This window comes from Pogona vitticeps, chromosome 3 (assembly GCF_051106095.1).
Source record: "Pogona vitticeps strain Pit_001003342236 chromosome 3, PviZW2.1, whole genome shotgun sequence".
Taxonomy (NCBI): Eukaryota; Metazoa; Chordata; class Lepidosauria; order Squamata; family Agamidae; genus Pogona; species Pogona vitticeps.
In genome coordinates, this window is record NC_135785.1 from 232233237 (window position 1) to 232251882 (window position 18646).

At 38.6% G+C, this 18646-nt stretch overlaps 1 protein-coding gene across 11 annotated transcripts in view; it reads right to left on the minus strand.

Moving 5' to 3' along the window:
* ZBTB20 (zinc finger and BTB domain containing 20) overlaps positions 1 to 18646 on the minus strand; it is a 675920-nt gene that overhangs the window by 166071 nt on the left and 491203 nt on the right. The window lies entirely within an intron of this gene.

Consider the following 18646-nt stretch of genomic DNA (forward strand, 5'->3'; position numbering starts at 1 on the left):
GCACACACCCCCGAAATGGTCCACGGACCGAAAAAGGTTGGGGACCGCTGCTTTAAGCAACATTAATACTGGCTACACATTGCCTGCTATTTATTTATAAAATAAATAGCAAAAAATAAAATAAAACAAAGATCTTATCTGATCCCAAGAGAATGGGGACCAAACTGCACACACAGAATGCACCTTATCATGAGAGCATCGCCACTGTTTCTTATTGAAGTTCTATGTCTATATCTTTCGCAAAAATAACGGTGAAGGCAGCCAATCATAAAGGTTAACATTATAGAGAAAAGGTATCATCCATGCTTCCAGCAGCCAAATGCTAATTCATATTGTTAATTCTGAAATCACCAGCTCTGAAATCATTGACTTTTTAACACTTGCTATCAATAGTCCCTAAATCAATGAATTATTTAACCCTTTCCAAAGAGAGAGTTTGACTCACCTCTACCATAGCACTGAATAAGAACAGATGCAAGGTTTTTATTTCACTGGTTTAAAAAAATACAGCATAAAAATATCCATCTCCCTGTACTGTGAAAATTCTGATTTGTGTTTGCTAAAACTTTTCAAATAAAAGAAATCAGCTTAAGGCAGCAATTCAACGAAATGCTAAAATTTGATAATACTAAAAATAACTGAAAACAGGATGTTATTGTAGAGGCTGGTGCTTCATGTGATCCTTATGCATGTAAAAAAGATTAAATCACAATTTCTAAAGTACCTGTAAAGACAAGTACAGGTACTAAAAAAATTATGATTCTTATTTTTGTTCTACTTTTGAGGTTCTTCTGCAAAGAAATAAGAACTTCCAGAAATACGTATGCAGCACAGAATAGTTATACAGCTATAAGCTAAGATTAAACACAAAAAAGGTACAAAAATGTATTTAATACATTATTGGAATGAAATATGACAAAACTTAAGACTTGTACAGGCCCATCCTTATAATTCTAAGTCATGATGTAGCATTGTGTGTGCAAACAAGGCCACATTTGAATCCTGAGTGTGTGAAGGTAAGCAGATAATGGAACACGTCAGTACAATTAACTCTTCAAGAAAGGATGGTGCCCTGTTTACTTACATAGGAAAGTGAGACAGATAATTCCTTAAAATTAAGGAGATGCAAAAACATTATACCTCTGAGAGTTCAAGACAGGTGGCATATATGGATTCCCTCTGGGTCTGAGTGAAATATTTTATAAAAGGAATCAGCAAAGCCAAAAGATTTCCTGAGGTCATGGCAGACCAACTTGTAGGTTTCTATATACATTGTCAAAAGCATTTCAGTTGCATTTTAATACTAGCTATAGGCCACTTATTTTAATATTAGCTGTGGGCCACAAGGGACGTGGTGGCGCTGAGGGTTAAACCACAGAAGTCTCTGTGTTGCAAGGTGAGTGAGCTCCTGTTGCTTGTCCCAGCTCCTGCCAACCTAGCAGTTCAAAAGCATGTAAAAATGCAAGTAGATAAATAGGTACCATCATGGTGGGAAGGTAACGGCGTTCCGTGTCTACTCGCGCTGGCCACGTGACCACAGAAACTGTCTACAGACAAACGCTGGCTATGGCTTGGAGACGGGAATGAGCACCACACCCTAGAGTCGGACACGACTGGACTAAATGCCAAGGGGAATCTTTACCTTACCTATAGGCCACTTATAGTATTCCAAGTCATACGTATATCATAATCATGGCCACTATGCATAACATAAAGCAAATAGATGCAGATGTTCCCTTTCTGAATTTCTAACAACCAAATGAGACAAGAACACATTTCAGTAATTTTCCAAGCAGCAAAAGCTTTAACAGAGTTGTATCTGATTTTATACCATTTTATTATATTTTCATATTATGTATGATATTAAAGATCTGAGGTATTTCAACTAAGAAGTTTCACCTAAAAGCTAGAATAGGTCAGCTAAAGAAAGCTTATAGGCTACTGAAGCTGGAGTGTCTGTCAACACAGAAGATCCTATTGTTACTGCAATCAAAGTTTACTTTAGCTGGGAATACCATTTGCCAAAGATTGATTATTCTAGCTATTCTTATAGAAGCTGCTGTTGTGAAGAAATTGAAAAGCTTTCTTAGGTCATGCCATGTATATTTGGGGAAAAACTAATGAAACACTATTATTCCCTTCAAACGAAATCTACTCTTTCAGCTGTACATTCCTCTATGAAACATTTGAGTTAATATATAAAGATGTTGATTAGCAGAAAGCATTGTTCTGGCTCCTTGCTTAGAATATGCTTCATATTTGTTATTTTATTGCCCCAAACTCTGTAAGAGAGTCCCCAAAACAATCTTCCCCAACCAGATGCCCTCCAAGTGTTTTGAATCACAATTTCTTGTCAGAGTTAGCCAACTCTGGCCAGGGACATTGGGGCTTATAGTCCAAGACACCAGGAAAGTGTCAGGTTAAGGAAGCCTGCTTTAAAGCAAGCTGTGGAATTTGTTTTCTCCAGACGTTTATAAACCCCAGTTTCCACCACCTCAGTGTTTTCTCTTTTAAAGTATAACCACTACACCTTCAATGAGAGTCACCAGCTGTTAATGGGAAGTTCTAAACCTTACTGAGAAATTTAGCAGGTCCATATGGCATACGTCTGAGACTTCTAAAGAACTCAAATGTGACATGGTTTATTTTTTAGCTTAAGTATGTAACTTCACCATTCAGTTACAAGAAAGAGAGACAATTTCTAGAATCCTAACGATTTCTAGAATCCCAAAACTATATTTCACAATAATGAACTAACAAAACAACAATGTGTAATGCACTACCAATTTGCAAATAGTTAAAAACAAGTAATGAGCAATATTAATAGGAAAGAAAGAAAATGATACAATAGACAGACAGACAGACAGACAGACAGACAGACAGACAGAGACAGACAGACAGACAGACAGACAGACAGACAGACAGACAGACAGACAGACAGACAGACAGATAGATAAAACACCACAGAATAAGAAGTTATTTTTCAAAAATAATGTATCAAGCCTGCTAAGGATCAGGAAATTAGATCCTTAGAAATTACTTGATTACCACCATCCGGAATAAATACTTGCACTGCAGAAAAAATATGTTGAAATTGACCTGGGAACCATATAATTTTTAGAAGAAGCACAGAATATTAGGGCACTGAAGCTGTCCCAGAAAATCAAATCTGTTGAAGTGGTAATGGTTTCAATGTAATTTTGAATGTAAATAAATACAGAGTTTCTTTCTTCTGGTATACAAAATGTCATAGAGTAACCATGGTCAAGGGGCAATGCTTGGCTTTGGCACATACTAAAAGATATTCAATTATATGGTTTTGTCATTAAAATTATGCTATGTAATAAATCAGACAGGGAGAGTAGGAAAGTTAGCAACTGAAGACTAAGGTACATTATGGAAACAAATGTGGCTTGGTTAAAGGTTAATTATTTTCTTTCCCTTCAGCTGCCACTGAAATGAACAGTGTCCTTTCTTCTACTAGCAGAACGGATGGATACATGGTCTAATGGCTCTTTTAGCATCTCCATACCATCTGTCTTGTTCCTTCTACAACTGACTTCCATGAGGCCTCAAGAGGCTTCAGGTGCAAGACAGCCTGAGTCCTCACATCAATACAGAGCACTGGAGAACAAAAAACGAAGGCCAGAAAAAACAAAAGCATATACAAAAAAGGTTTTCAGATAAAGACAGGATACCACATTGAGGGCAAAGTAAACCACAGGCAGGCAAAGAATAAAATGCAGAGAGCCAATTACAGTGGTGCCTCGACTTACGAACATTCCTAGTTGCGAAAATTTTGAGGTACGAAAAGCCCCGGCCGCAAAATTTTGCTTCTACTTGTGGCCGGAGCTTCGACCTATGAAAGGCAGGGGGAAAGGGTGGGAAATTCAAAGCCGCCCCCTCTGCCCTCTGCCTCCCGTCCCCGTTGCCCTCTATCTCCTGTCTCCGCTACGAGGCAGCGGGGACGGGAGGCAGAGGGCAGTGGGGATGGCTTTGGAAGCCCAGCTTTCTGGGCTTCCAAAGCTGTCCCCACAGGGAAGGGAGGCAGAGGACAGCGGGGATGGCTTTGGTAGCTCCTGGGCTTCCAAAGCCATTCCCGCTGTCCTCTGCCTCCCGTCCCAGCTGTACTCTGCATTCCACTGCCTCCTGCTTTGGAAGCCCAGGCTTCTCCGCTGCCGGTGATAATTTTTGTTGTTTTTTTTCTTCTGGAATGGATTAATCGCTTTTCAATGCATTCCTATGGGAAATGCTGCTTCGATTTTCGAAAATTTCAAGGTACAGCCACCCTTCCAATATGTACTTGCACAATTAAAGCTGTACTACCAGAACTTTGAAACTTCTCCTCTATGCCTTTCCCCTCATCCTCCCATATAAATGCCTTTGCTAAGACAATACAAACTGTATTAGTGCATGGCAGTTACCTTCCTCCTGAGGAGGTTTGCATGAACTTTTTCTGCCCCTGGCAGGAGGTCAGCCAAAGGGGAATGTGTTTTTAAACACACCAATCCCAAAAGTGGATTGCCATGGTTAGCAGGCATGAGGAGCACATGTGCCCACTGCTTGTTCATTTAACAAACCACAATGTTGTTGCCAGTGGACAACTTTATCTCTTAGCTTTTTCTCAAAGTGCAGAAGGCATCAAAAACAGTGAGAAACTCTAGTAAGCTGATATGGAGTCATCTCTATATTGGTGACTAGAGTTTTTGAATGGAGTCATGGCTGCAAAGTGTTTCCCCGCACTTTGCAGCCATGTGGAAGAGTCTGTGGTAATGAGAATTTGTGGGGTGGTGGAGGAAATTCAGTCCCTCAACATAGGTTTCATAGGGAGAGCCAAGAGTACAGTAAAGGAAACAACAGATATTTGGAGGAAGGCAGAGGTCCACTGCTTGATCTTCTTGGACCTGTCTAAATCCGAATATGAACCAGTTCAGCAGAGGCCTCATACAAAGCTTTGCAAAGAGTTTCAGCTCTGTGGAGGAGGCAAGAAGTCCCAGAAGCACTTGCACTTTTCTAGTCTGGGGCAAAGTATGGACTTTGTTGGTGAGTGCCTTCGCTTTGACTGGTGGAAGAGACATGAAGCCTCTGAAGAGTCCAGTATGCCCCTTATTAAATTTATCTTCTGTGCAGGCTTAAGGGGTGTTTACCTGTAATCACAACTGAGTAAATGTGGAGATAGTGGTGTGGACATTTTTGCAGAGCTTGAAATTTGATGGGATAATTATTAGACAATAATCTATGTAAGGATATACCTTGATGACTCAGCCTTGAGGTGGGTGGCAATCACAGTCCTGCACTTTGTGAATACTTGACAAGCTATAGCTAAGCTGAACATGATGACATGGAACCAGTCAGTGTTATGTTCAAAGGTAAATTAGAGGTATCTCTTGTGAGATGGGTGCATGCAAATATGAAAGGCTGCATCTTGAAAACAGACTATGGCAAACCAGTCTCTGCAGGCAAGGAGGGGATCATTCAGAAGGGCAGCATAATTATAAACAAATTGGCATTCTTCGGATCCAAGACAGGCCTCAAACCTCTGTCCCTCTTGTGGATGGTGAAATATTTGGAATGAAGCCTCACAAGCCTTTGGCATGGGGAAACACTGAATTTCAGCAAAAATTGCACTGCGGGTTAAATCACAGAAGCCTCTGTGCTGCAAGGTCAGAAGACCAGCAGTCGTAAGATCAAATCCACGTGACAGAGTGAGCTCCCGTCACTTGTCCCAGCTTCTGCCAACCTAGCAGTTCAAAAGCATGTACAAATGTGAGTAGATAAATAGGTACTATCATGGTGGGAAGGTAACGGCGTTCCATGTCTAGTCGCGCTGTCCATGTGACCACGGAAACTGTGTACAGACAAACGCTGGCTCTACGGCTTGGAAATGGGGATGAGCACCGTGCTCTAGAGTCGGACACAACTGGACTCTTGACCTTTTTATTCTGCGTTGAGATAGTAAGATATCAGGTAAAATATAAATGTTACAAATAAGTAACTAACTAAATAAATACCAGTCATCTCTTTAATCACCAGGTTACTGGTTGTAATTGAAGAGTGTTAGGAAAATACACTGACATCTTAATCTATACTATACTTACAGCAGTTTGATACTTTTAATTACCATGGTTCCACTCTACAAAATTCTGAAATTTCTCATTTATGAAGTACTAAGATTTCTCTACTAGGAGCTCTGACCCTGTCAGTCATGGGAAGGCACTAAAGCTCTGGCAGAGAAAACTACCCTCTCCAAACTGCAAATCTTAGGATTCTGTAGCATGGAGGTAAAAGGATATTGAGCTCCTATACCTCTGTAGCATAGGCACAAGGCAATCCTTTTTTCAACAGATACATAGGAGAGATCTGGACTGGCAGTAGCCAGGCAACTCCAGTAACAGTTAAATATATGCATTCAGACATTGAGAGAAGAAACAATCCTCTCCTGCCCTAATTCCACTATGGAGATCTCCAGAGACAGAGAGCAAAGGGCCCTTCCTGCTGTTACTTCTGTGTAGGATGCAGCAAGATCTTCTAACTGTTTGAGGTGTGACTTAGCACCATTACTGACCTGACAACCAACAACGACCTATTTCCACATTTAGACTTTAATAATTAAAGTCCAAGTCTAAGATAAAAGCAAAAAATGTAATATAATGGGATGAAAATGGAGCTTTATGGGTCTCACTGACAATTTGTATCAAATTTCAGTTAAAAGATTTTTAAAAGGTGTTTTTCACTTCTGAATACTAATGCTGCATAGCTGTCCATCAGTATAAAAGTGCACTATACACTTTTTTTATAAATCAGAAACCCAAAGTAATAGCCACTCCTTTTTATACAGCTGATGACTCTACAGATTTGACAAGTGTGAATAGCTGTAGTCAAGTCATATTTTAATAAATAAAAGAAAGCAGGCTTTGCTATGCAACCAGAGAATGTAGACTGCTTTCTACACTTTTCTTCAGGGATATAATATATTTATATAATTTATCAGCTGACATTTGTTGGTTTGGTTTCACCTGCACAATGGGAATTATTGGCAGTGCCAAATTGCTTCTGATTTAAGACTTCTTTTTTCTATTTTGGGGTGCACATGACTTTGAACTGCACAACAGGGTTTCTGCCAATATGTATTGAAATGTTTTATAACGTGGGATGAAGGTATAGTACTGTGGATGATGAAGTCCTATTTCACATTTTACCTGTGCTGGAAAATCTGGATAAAATTTAACAATTTACTACTTTAAGTTTGATTTTATTTAACACTGACCTTAAGTAAGTATAATAAGGAGGCAGTGAGAAACTTGCTGTACAGGCTAGATAAAGAGGCGATATAGGACATTAAATTAAGTTGTATGTCTAATATCAGCACCTGTATGTATAATTTACAAGCCCTTAGAGAACAAGCGAGCCCTCTGAAGACTGGAGGAGAACAAATGTTGTAGCCATTTTCAGAAAGTAAGAAAAAGTGGATGTGGGCTATTGCTGACCACTCAGCTTGATATGAAGACCAGGAAATGCTCTAGAACAGATCATAAAACAGTCAGTCTGTGGAGATTACTGAAAGCCAGTATAGGTAAAGTCAAACAGCTTTTGGGGGGAAATGTCCAAATGAAGCAGGGCAGGGCAGTTCAGTTGCTGTTCACATTTGCCGTTAGATTGATTTGTGTGTCTCTACAAATCACTAAAATTTCCCCTGGCATTTTGGGAGTTAGGAAATAAAACTTTGCAGCAGTCGCTGTAGTAAACGAAGGGAGTGCCAAAGCAGAAGTAGTTTGGCAGCTGAAGAGCCAATGAAAGCCAAAACTACCTCTGGAACCTCCAATCATTGAGCCTGGGGGAGTTTACAGACTGACCTCACCAGACCTATATTTTGGAACCCACTTGGCTAAGGAGCCATTCTGCATGGAAAGAGGAGGGAGCTACATTACTTACTAGACTGACTTATTCTAGAATTATTTTGCTTTTTTAGTTTACTACATTGGATTTTTGTTGCACTTAGGATTCTTTTGTGCAGATTTTGAATGGATATATCAGTGCAGAGCTAGGATTAATCTCCTTCCCGTTGTATTCATTCATTCATTCATTCATTCATTCATTCATTCATTCATTCATTCATTCATTCATTCATTCATTCATTCATTCATTCTTTCTTTCTTTCTTTCTTTCTTTCTTTCTTTCTTTCTTTCTTCCAGCAGCTGGCTGATACAGGGTAGATTCATGAAAGGCTGGAAGCTGGACAAGGAGTGGAGTGCATGGATCAGGGTGCCAGACAGAAAGGAAGTAGAACCTTTGTCTACATATCAAAGGCCTATCATATTGCCAAAATGGATGGCATTGCTTAGAATCCCTCATCTCAGGTCATACAACTTTTCCCCTCATTTGCTGTTCTCTCTATAATGCAGAAACATGTGAATCCCAATGTGTACAGTAGATGCTCAGGTACAGATTAAACTGGATGGTACTTGCATACTCTTATGTTGGATTAATCTCCTTTAATAAGCTTGATAAATCAGAGGGCCTATGGATAACATATATCTTTATTTCAGCAATGCTTTTGACAAAGTCCTCCATGATGTTTGTTTGGCCAAACTAATCAAATGTGAATTAAACAATAATAGAGGTGAGTGAATCTCTATTGATAGGCCAAACCCAAAGAGTACTCAAGAACATTTCCTCATCATACTGGAAAGATGTGCAAAGTGGGGTACCACAGTGTTCTGTCCTGGACCAAGTGTTGTAGAACATCTTTACAAAGGACTCACATGAAGGCATATTGTGAATGGCCATTCAATTTGCAGATGAAACTGAAGTGGAAGGACTCTTAATATTCAGAAGACAGAATCAAGCTTAAGAGATTGGAAAATTAGACCAAAACAAACAAAATTTGTTTCAACATACAACTGTTAAAGATCTGCATTTAGGTAGTAAAAACCAGATTCACAAACTTATGATAGTTGACACTAGGTATGGCAGTGTATGTGGGGATTCTATGGATTTTCGTAGATGACAAGATAAACATGAGGCAACATTCTCTAGTTCCTTCATAGCTGCCCTGCCAAGTCTCAGTTTTCTTCTGATATCCTGGCTGTATTCTCCATCTGGTAATATGATTAAACAATTTCAAAGCAAATATTGGTTTATATTTCCATTTCAATTCTTGGGTCTTATGAAAGACATCCCGTATTTTGGCTCTTGAAATTTTCCTTATCCTCACATGTAAATCTCAGAAAAGTTTCATTTGGCACTTTGATACTATTCCTGTCACCTTTTACTTTTCTTATCTGTTACTGACACTTAAAAGAGTTTCATCAGTAATCTTTCAAGGCTTTTCTTTTCTTTTGACTTCAGAAATAGACTTTCTGCATTCTTCCCCAATGTTTTTGGTTTTCATCTACAGTTCTTCAAATTTGTGGCCAACTGAGTGTAGCAATTCAAATCTGACCTTGTTTTTTTAATTCATGAGGTATGTATTTAAAATTAATTTTTAATTTTTTGCCTTAAAAGTTCACGGGCCACAATCCATTCTTGCTCTTATTTTTGGAGAGAGAAGATAGTGGCAATTACAAAAGCTTCCTATGTCATAAGGTGACAATGGTCGTGGACAGCTACACTAGCTGTTAGTCCTACGTACGTCTAGACGAAACTCAAAGTCCTAACCACCTTTACAGTTTTAAACAGCTTAGACAAAAACCACATGCAATTTATACAGATGTACACAAAGGACATACTTTGTCAGAATATAACACTGCAGTTTGTAAGCACATTGTATGGAAAAGTTATACCACACAATTAGAAAGAGAACGAATAAAAAGAGAAGCTGGAAAATGTTTATTTGGCCAAGAGCATTTCCCAGAGGATCATGACAGTACTTTAAGTAACACCAAAACCATCCAGAAGTTAATATGGCAAAAATTTCTGAGATATTTTGCAATCCACCAGAAGCAGCAGAGAAAAAAGAATTTTTCCAGAAAGTAAGAGAAGTGTTCTATAACAACCATATGACATTTACTGGAGCCTTCTCAACCTCTTCCTAAAATAAATACTAACAACTATGTTTACAATATAATTTCAGATCTAAATTGGATTGTTAGCAATTTCCTTATGAAAATAATTACATTCATTCAATTAACTTACCATTTTATGACTTAGTGACCAATGTCTCTGAATTGTTCCATTAAGATCATGGAACACAAAACTGACAAAGGAAAGAACAACATATAAGCCTGGCTGGCAGTTTAAGAATCCAATCAAATAGGGAGAAGAACATTGTTTTTCTCTATGGTGGAAGGGGAAACAACCTTAGGAATGATCTAAGGCTGTTTTTTTTTTTTTAAATGAGATAGAGTTTGAAACACCACAGATGAATAAAGCTCAAAACTTTGAACTTGATGAGTACCTTGACCTCATTGAAACAGAAGCTGAAGGTGCTCCTGGATTCATCTTTGAGCCTGGATGCTCAAGTTTCAGCAGAAGTCAGGAGTGCATTTGCACAATTAAAACTAGTGTGCCAGCTGCCCCTGTTTCAGGAGAGTCTGATCTGGCCATGGCCATACATGCCTTAGTCACATCCCATCTGTATTACAGTAACATGCTCTACCTGGGGCTGCCTCTGGAAAGCGTCTGGAAACTTCAATGGGTCCAAAATGCAGCTGTCAAACTGCTAACTGGAGCTAGTCACGGCGATCATATAACCCTCCTGTTACAGCAGCTCCACTGGCTGTCAATCCATTTCCAGCAACAATTTTACCCTATGAAGCCCTAAATGGATTAGGTCCAAGCTATCTCAAGGAATGTATCTCCCTTTAGAAACCTGCTTGAGGGTCAAGATAATCAGGAGAGGCCTTTCTTTGAGTCCCACTGCTTTCACATGTACCTTTGGTGGGGACACAGAAGAGGGCCTTCTCTGTCACTGCTCCCATACTTTGGAACTCCCTCTTACAGGAAGCCAGGCTGACCCCACTTTTGCTGTCCTTCTACAAGCAGGCGAAGACCTTTCACTTTCAGCAAGCTTTCCCTCGGCGACTGGCTGCCTGAGTGGGGTTTTTTAATGGACTGCTGTGCCTTACTGCTTTTAATGTGTTTTTGATGTTACTTTTGTTTACTATATTTTAGTGTGGGTTTTTTTTTTTAAAAAAATTAGTAGTTGTATACTTACTGCTTTTAGCTTTTAATATTGTCTTTTAATGATGTAAACTGCTTTGGGTTCTTCTTAAGGAGAAATGTGGGGTAAAAATATTTCAAACAAATAATTAATAAATAAAAGCAGCCTGGTTATTGAGATATATGTGAAGACATCCAAAAGGAAGCTGCAGAACTATTTTGAACAAAGCAGAAACTGTTCTACTGCAGTTACTCCCAAGTAGGACAGAAGTTGAAATACTTTGTACCACTTAAGGAGGATTTTGGGAAGTCCTGGCCACATCTGTGTCCTTGTGCCATGAGACACAATTTAAATGCCCCTGGCTCCAGTATGAACATGAACCTTACAGCTCCTTACCACCTATGGTGCATTATGAAATAAAAGTATGTTAAGCAGTTGAGAAACACATAAAGGGAAAAATCCTACAGTGGAGAGGATCCATAACCTTTTATGCAAAAAATTAACTTCAAGCCACTCACACCTGTTTAAACCTTTTTAAATGATGCCTAAGCAATTGAGATATTTCAGAATTCTTCACAAAAGGAAGAGTCTATATCTTTTATAAATCTGGCAGTTGTTCAGATATTAAAAATTACTGACTTTTCACTTGTTTACCAACAGTTTACAAGTTGTTTCTATTGTTTTCCAAAATATTTATAGTTTTCTCAAATGAACTGCATCTTAACAGATCAATAGGTTTGCATTAAAAAATCCTATCTTTGCAAAGAACTCATTACCATTGATCCTGTCATATTGACTCAGTTATTTTATCAGTTATTTAAATTGTTTACCAATTTAAACAATTTTAAATTGGGTGAGTGGAATCGTGCATGCGAGGGGTGGAGCCCCATCTAGCAAGGCTGAAAATTAGAGGGAACATAGCTAGGCATCCACAAAAATCTCAACATAAACCACAAAGAACTTAAGTTGTTATTCAGCAACAAGTAGAGTGAAGCTGGTAGCCAAAATGGAGCTCAGTGTAAAAGGAAAAAATATTGCTGTTCAGAGCTTGACAAAAAAGCATTAACATATTCTCTTGGCATTATGGATTGAAAGTACAGTGATCTTGATGATTCAAACAGGAAAACATGTGTCTTCCCATCAAAGTACTAGTGCCATAATCCAAAGGCTTATAAACAGTGCCTTTATTTGCCACAGAGCATGAGTGTGCAAAGGCTTACTGACCTCAAGAATATCTATACGAGTCAAATACATAAGGGTTGAAGTTACTTCTATAACAGCAGAACTCCATTTTATCATATGATGGTAGAAAATTATAAAGAATGAACAGTATTACAAGTTGCAAGTGAGAACCAATATCCGTTAATGAAAGACTCACATCAAAAGGATGCAGGGCTTAAGAAACAATTATATGGACAACACTGCAGTTGTATCCTGTATGATACGTCAATAACCAGCTATTGAATCTGTGGTTTAAATTAGGCTATCTTCACTCTGAGGGATTTGTACGCGCAATCCAAGACCAAGTTATTTGCACTAGATGCTAACAGAAAATAATTATGAAGCTAGGTGTAAGTGATATTTTAGGGCCTGCCATGAATCCAAAGAAAGAATTCATAATATCATAGCTGGATGGCCCAAGCTAGCATCAACGGATCAAATGTGCAAGTACAACCAAGTTGCAAAGATCATTTTCAGCAGTTGGTGAAATCTTTTGGGTCATTCACATAATTTCCTCCATGTAATAAATTCCACCCACCTCCGGTTTTAAAAAATAAAACCACAATTCTATCCTGGGATAAGCAGTTTTCCACAGACAAAACAGTTTAATTTAATAAACTGGATATTATACTTCTGGATAAACAACAAAGAAAAACATACCTTATAGAAGTTGGAACCTCAAAGTTATAGAAAGTACAAAAGACTGCAAGTACAAAACAGGCAAGAAGTTAAAAGAACATGGAAACAAGACCATTGTCCTCCCCATACTAATTTCAGCAGCTGGAGTAATTCCAAAATCTTTCATTATCAATTTAAAACAACTGCTGATACCCGCTAATTTACATCTTGAAATTAAAAAATCAGTGATTTTGCAAACATGTTACCTCACCCACAGATTTTAAGAAACACAACTCCTAATGTTTAGCCTTGATCTTTGGTCCACCACCCTCCACCAGCACTGCTGAGAAGTAAGTGCAATGTAAGAACAGGAATAGGAGTAAAAACAAGAGAATGTTAGGCCCCCCTCAAGTTGCCTATAAGTCATCATGGCCATCCTACAAATTAATTACCTCCAGAAGGTCCTATCGTTAATAGCCCTGCTCAGATCTTGCAGAATAAAGGCAGCAGTTTCCTTTACTGGGTGAATCCATAACAGTAATATAATAAATTGGATCATTATTTCTGTTTTACAAATCCAGTTACTTAAGTTACGACATTTAAAAAGAGCTGCTTCATGTTAAGAAGCTTATTCTGTCTTCTTTCAATCCTCAAACGTCATTCTGGGGAAAGTTTTACAATAAAATTAATTCAGTTGTTTTTAAGTCATTCAACTATGTGGAATTGTTTCAAGCTGTTAAGTTTTCCATAATCTATTTTTCCTCCTTAAACATGCGCAGCTAATTAAGAAATGGCTGTGTTTTAAAATGTCAGGTATGACATATACGTAGTCATGAAAGAGAAGTAAAAGCAGTGGCTCTGCCATGTTTGAAAGCTCTTTTAAAAGTTTTTTAAAAACAACAACAATAAATTAGCATTTTCAAATAGTAACTGCCATTTCAGTATCATAGCACAAAGTGTGTTGATGGGGGAGCAGGAGGAAGTGCTAATTTTGCTAATAATCTTAGAACTCTATGCACTGTGATACTAGCTCTAACAGTCTGTAAATGTATGACGGAAAACCTATGTCTGTTTTCACGATCAGCCTCTGACCTATTTACATCTTTAAGGAGGGAAACCAGAGGGAATGAATTGAGAAAAGACTGGTTTGAACAGGTTCCTTCTGAGGATGCACATGCTCAGGAGGCCATAAATTCACATACCATATTGGATTCCCAATGAGGTATTACAGGTGCATATTGGTTTAAGTGTAATGCTGAGCAAATTGAACTCCGCACAGGAAAAGTTGTTCTGTTTGTTTCTTTTCTGCTTTTAAGATTACAATAATGATATCTAAACCTTGGAATAGTGCTCTCAAGACTGAGAGTTCTGTATGTTTTGCTTATGTTTATTTAATTGATTATATTTCTGTTCTGACCTCTGTTGTGGAATTCAAGGTAATATATGCCAAGCAGTCTTTATCTTGTGGCTTATCATAGAACAAGGAAACATCCACTAGCAAAGAGGGTGAAAGGTGTAATTTGCAGAAAATTTGCATATGTATGTATGTATTATATGACTGATTGATTGATTGTTGATTGACTGATTGACTGATTGACTGACTGATTGATTGACTGATTGATATACTGCTCATTATATACTCTGGGCAGTTTACAAGTTAAAACTTAAAAATCCCACACACTCCACATAACAATATATATGACAATAAGGCAATACAAATAGACAAAAAAGAACAAAAATAAATAATATTAACAGCACCCAAGAGACTTGGCCGTTGAAGGTAGCTTTGAACAGTTCTGTTTTCAACAATTTCCTGAACATATAGAGGGATGGAGCTTGTCAAATCTCTGTTTGTAACCTATTCCGGATACTCGGGGGAGGGGGGGGAGGCACCTGCAAGAAAGCTTGATTCCTTGTCTTCACCTTTCTGACCTACCTCGGTGTGGCCACATTTAGCAACATGGACTGAAAGGAACGGGTGAAACAGAAAGCTGATTTCTGGGAAAGATGTTCAACAAGTATCAGGGTCCTAAACTGTTTAGGACTTTATAGACCATAACTACCACCTTGCATTGAGCTCAGAAACAGAAAGGGAGCCAATGAATTGCGCCCAGACTGGGTATATCAGATCAAATTTACTAAGCAGCCTGGCATCTTTTGGACCTGTTGAACATTACATACTGTAATCTTAACTCAAGATTTAAAACCCTAAAATGTATCAAATATTTATTTAAAGTTTCTCATGAAGGGTCTTCAAATTTGGAGAGAAGGGAGAAATAAGTTAATCTGTTAATGCAAACATCCTTTTATAATATTTTAATTGGAATAATTCTATACAAATTAACAACAACAACAACAACAACAACGTTGTTATTTTTTCTCACAATTTCTGATGGATCTTGGGGGGGTTGTTTGTTGGTATTTTCGCCCCACTCCCGATGTGTCTTGCATGCTTTGCTTGCTTTCTGCTTTGCTTTTCCCCATTTTCAATGTGTCATGCATCCTTCACTTGCTTTCTGCTTTACTTTTCCCCCATTTTTGATGTGTCTTGCACATTTGGCTTGCTTCCCCCCCCCCTTCACCTGGAACAGATTAATCGCATTCCCGATCGGTCCTGCAGTGTTTTTATTTTATTTTATTTTATTCAGTGATTTTTTTTCCTTTGGCGGGAACAGATTAATTGCATTTCAGTGCATTTCAATGGGGAATGGTGCTTCGACTTACGACCATTTCAAGTTACGACTATCTTCTGGAACAGATTAAGATCGTAAGTCAAGGCACTACTGTATTCTGAGTTATGACTCTACATTTTTCAATGGTTTCTATACTTATTTTTAAAATAAACAAGAACATAGAATGATTTTTCACACAAGTATGTTGTTATGAAAGGCATCAGTACTTTCATAGCCTTCGATAGTTCCGGAAAATCTGCTTGTAGGTGAATCTGGAAGGGACTGTTCTTTGAATTGCAGTTTCTGACCACCATCCATGGATATTTGTATGAGCTTGTCTTCCTCTGCTGCTGTGAGCCCATCTAGTTCATACACATTAACTGAAAATAGATCTCTAATCCAGTTTTTGCTTGCATCAGGAACAGGAAAATATTCAAAGAAACTATGCTGCAAATCTTCCACAGGTTAAGAACCTATGCTTTAGACTCTATTTTCCATTTGTATGCTACCTTAGCTTTAAACTGAATCTGGACTGAGCAGCCCTTCAGATAGAAAATACCTTGAAACAGAAAACTGTACACTAAAGCAGGGCACATGACAATACTAACTTAGGCACTAGCCAGATCCAGGCCTGTCTAGTTTCATTAACATTGCTCTGTTACATGATTTATATCACACAACACTCTTTTCAGATCACAGAATACTACTAGCTTCTGATTTTAAGGTATGAATTCAGCACTCTAAAGAAAAAATGCGAAAAATATAAGCCCAAAATTTTAAGAGGTGTGTCTGAAACACTTAAAATTCTGAATTAGTATTCACATTCTTATCCACATCCTTATTATGTGTTCTCTAACTGTTTCAAAACAAACAAATGAACATAAAGAAACAACAAACAATTTAGTAATAACTCTAAAATTTATTATCTTATTGCTCAATACTTTATACCTCCTAACCAACATCATGGGATAAAGATGCAAGGATTCAGAGACGAGGGGATTGGTAGGAGCAAACTGCTGATATTATTCAACTGAACCTCTCTGATCTTTAAAAATGGGAAGACAGGCTTCTGTTGCTACACAGAAAAAGAAAACATCTACCATTGTATGTCAGAGGAAAAGAGTACTCAGGAATCACTATGAGTAATGGAACTGATTGGTAGGAATGGGTGTGAACTAGACATAGGAATGAATATAAAAACAAATCAGGATATTTGTTAAATATACCTGATTCATCAAATATTTCTTGCTTCATATACTTGAGGTCCAGAGACCCCAACAAATACAAAAGAAATGAGTATAACCCTTTAATATTCTTCCCTTCGTTTCCTATCTGCTGATGCCCCCGCAGATCAGCTGTTCTTCAGGGGCATAAGCAGATAAGCAGAGAGGGGTTTTTCTTTTGGGTGGCTTGCTAAAGCCTACCCGAAGGGAATCCCACACACTGGGCTGGGAGATGGCTTGGTTCCCCTTTCCTCCTCTTCCTATGTCTGCATGGCATAAGAAGAGGAGGGAACAGATCAAATAAGGATCAAAGGAATTCCCCAGCTGCTGCAGGATCACTTTGATCCCTGCTTGCCTTCCTCCTGTTATGCCCCGCGGGGCTTAGCAAGAGGAGGGGGAAAGGGATAAACTGTTAATGAGGACATATAAAGCCCTAAACGGTTTGGGACCTTGGTATTTGGCAGATCGCCTTCTCCCACCAAGATCTACCTGAATTACTCAGTATAGCCAGGAGGGTCGGTTGAGGGGACTAATGCCGAGAGAGGACCGGAAAGAAAGAACAAGAAACCAGGCCTTCTTGGCAGTGGCCCCTCGACTATGGAACGCCCTTCCATCAGAGATCCGCCTGGCTCCCTCGCTGGGTGTTTTTAAGAGCCATTTAAAAACTTGGCTCTTTAGGCAGGCTTTCCCTCCTGTCAATTCTTGAATTCTATCTTGCTGTTCTTTTATTCCCCATCTTGATCACGCTATATTATTGTTCAAATGTTCTTATGATTATGAATGTTCTTTAATTTTTGATTGTGATGTTTTTATTGTTATTTAATGATATTATATTATTTTGTAAGCCGCCCCGAGTAGACACAGTCTAGGGGGGCGGGAAATGAATGAATGAATGAATGAATGAATGAATAAAGTGTGATGGGATCGCTTTGTTCCCTGCTTTCCTTCTTCTTGCTATGCCCCATGGGACTTAGCAAGAGGATGGGGAAAGGGATCAAAGCAATCCTGCAGCCCCAGCTGTGCGATCGCTTTGGTCCATTTCCTTCCTCTTGCTATGTGCAATGGGGCTTAGGAAGAGGAGGGGAAAACGAATAAAAGTGCTGTGGGATTGCTTTGATCCCTGCTTTCCCTCTTTTTGCCATGCCCCACGAGGGGCATAGCAATAGGAGTAAATGTGGAAAAAATGACCAGACAAATGGCAAATTGATTAGTTGTTCATCGGGTCACTTGGGGACAATTTGTGGTTTATAGGTCATCAAATCTGATGACCCACGATCCAAGATGAACCATGGGAGGGGCCTGGACATGCATCCTCGCTTGACCAGATAGGCGGGATATAAAATAAATAAATAAATAAATAAATAAAATAAATCCCAATTACATTATACCATGTCCAAATATTTTGTCTAGCAGCACTAGTATTGTCTTCTCTTTATGTGCAATGTTCATACAGACCTACGGCAGAGATCCTTCCGAGCATTAACTGATCCTTCTGAACTGGAGGCCTGAATATGGGATCTTCAATATACAGAACCATGACCAATCCCTCAGTACTGCCTTTGACTTTATTTCAGATTGTTTGCCCCAAGGGATATTCATACCATAATCTTTGAAAGTATCTTACTTTTAAGAATGCTTCTGGCTGTGGCTTTCACTGTATAATTACTTCCTTTCATTTATGGAATCTAATGGAGCAGAGGGAAGTCAATGCTGTCTCCATCAATTTGTAACAGTTTGCCCAGAACATCTATCACCTTTTTCTTACCAGAAAAATTTCTCTTTAGAAGGAAAAGAGAGAAAAATTTCATTGT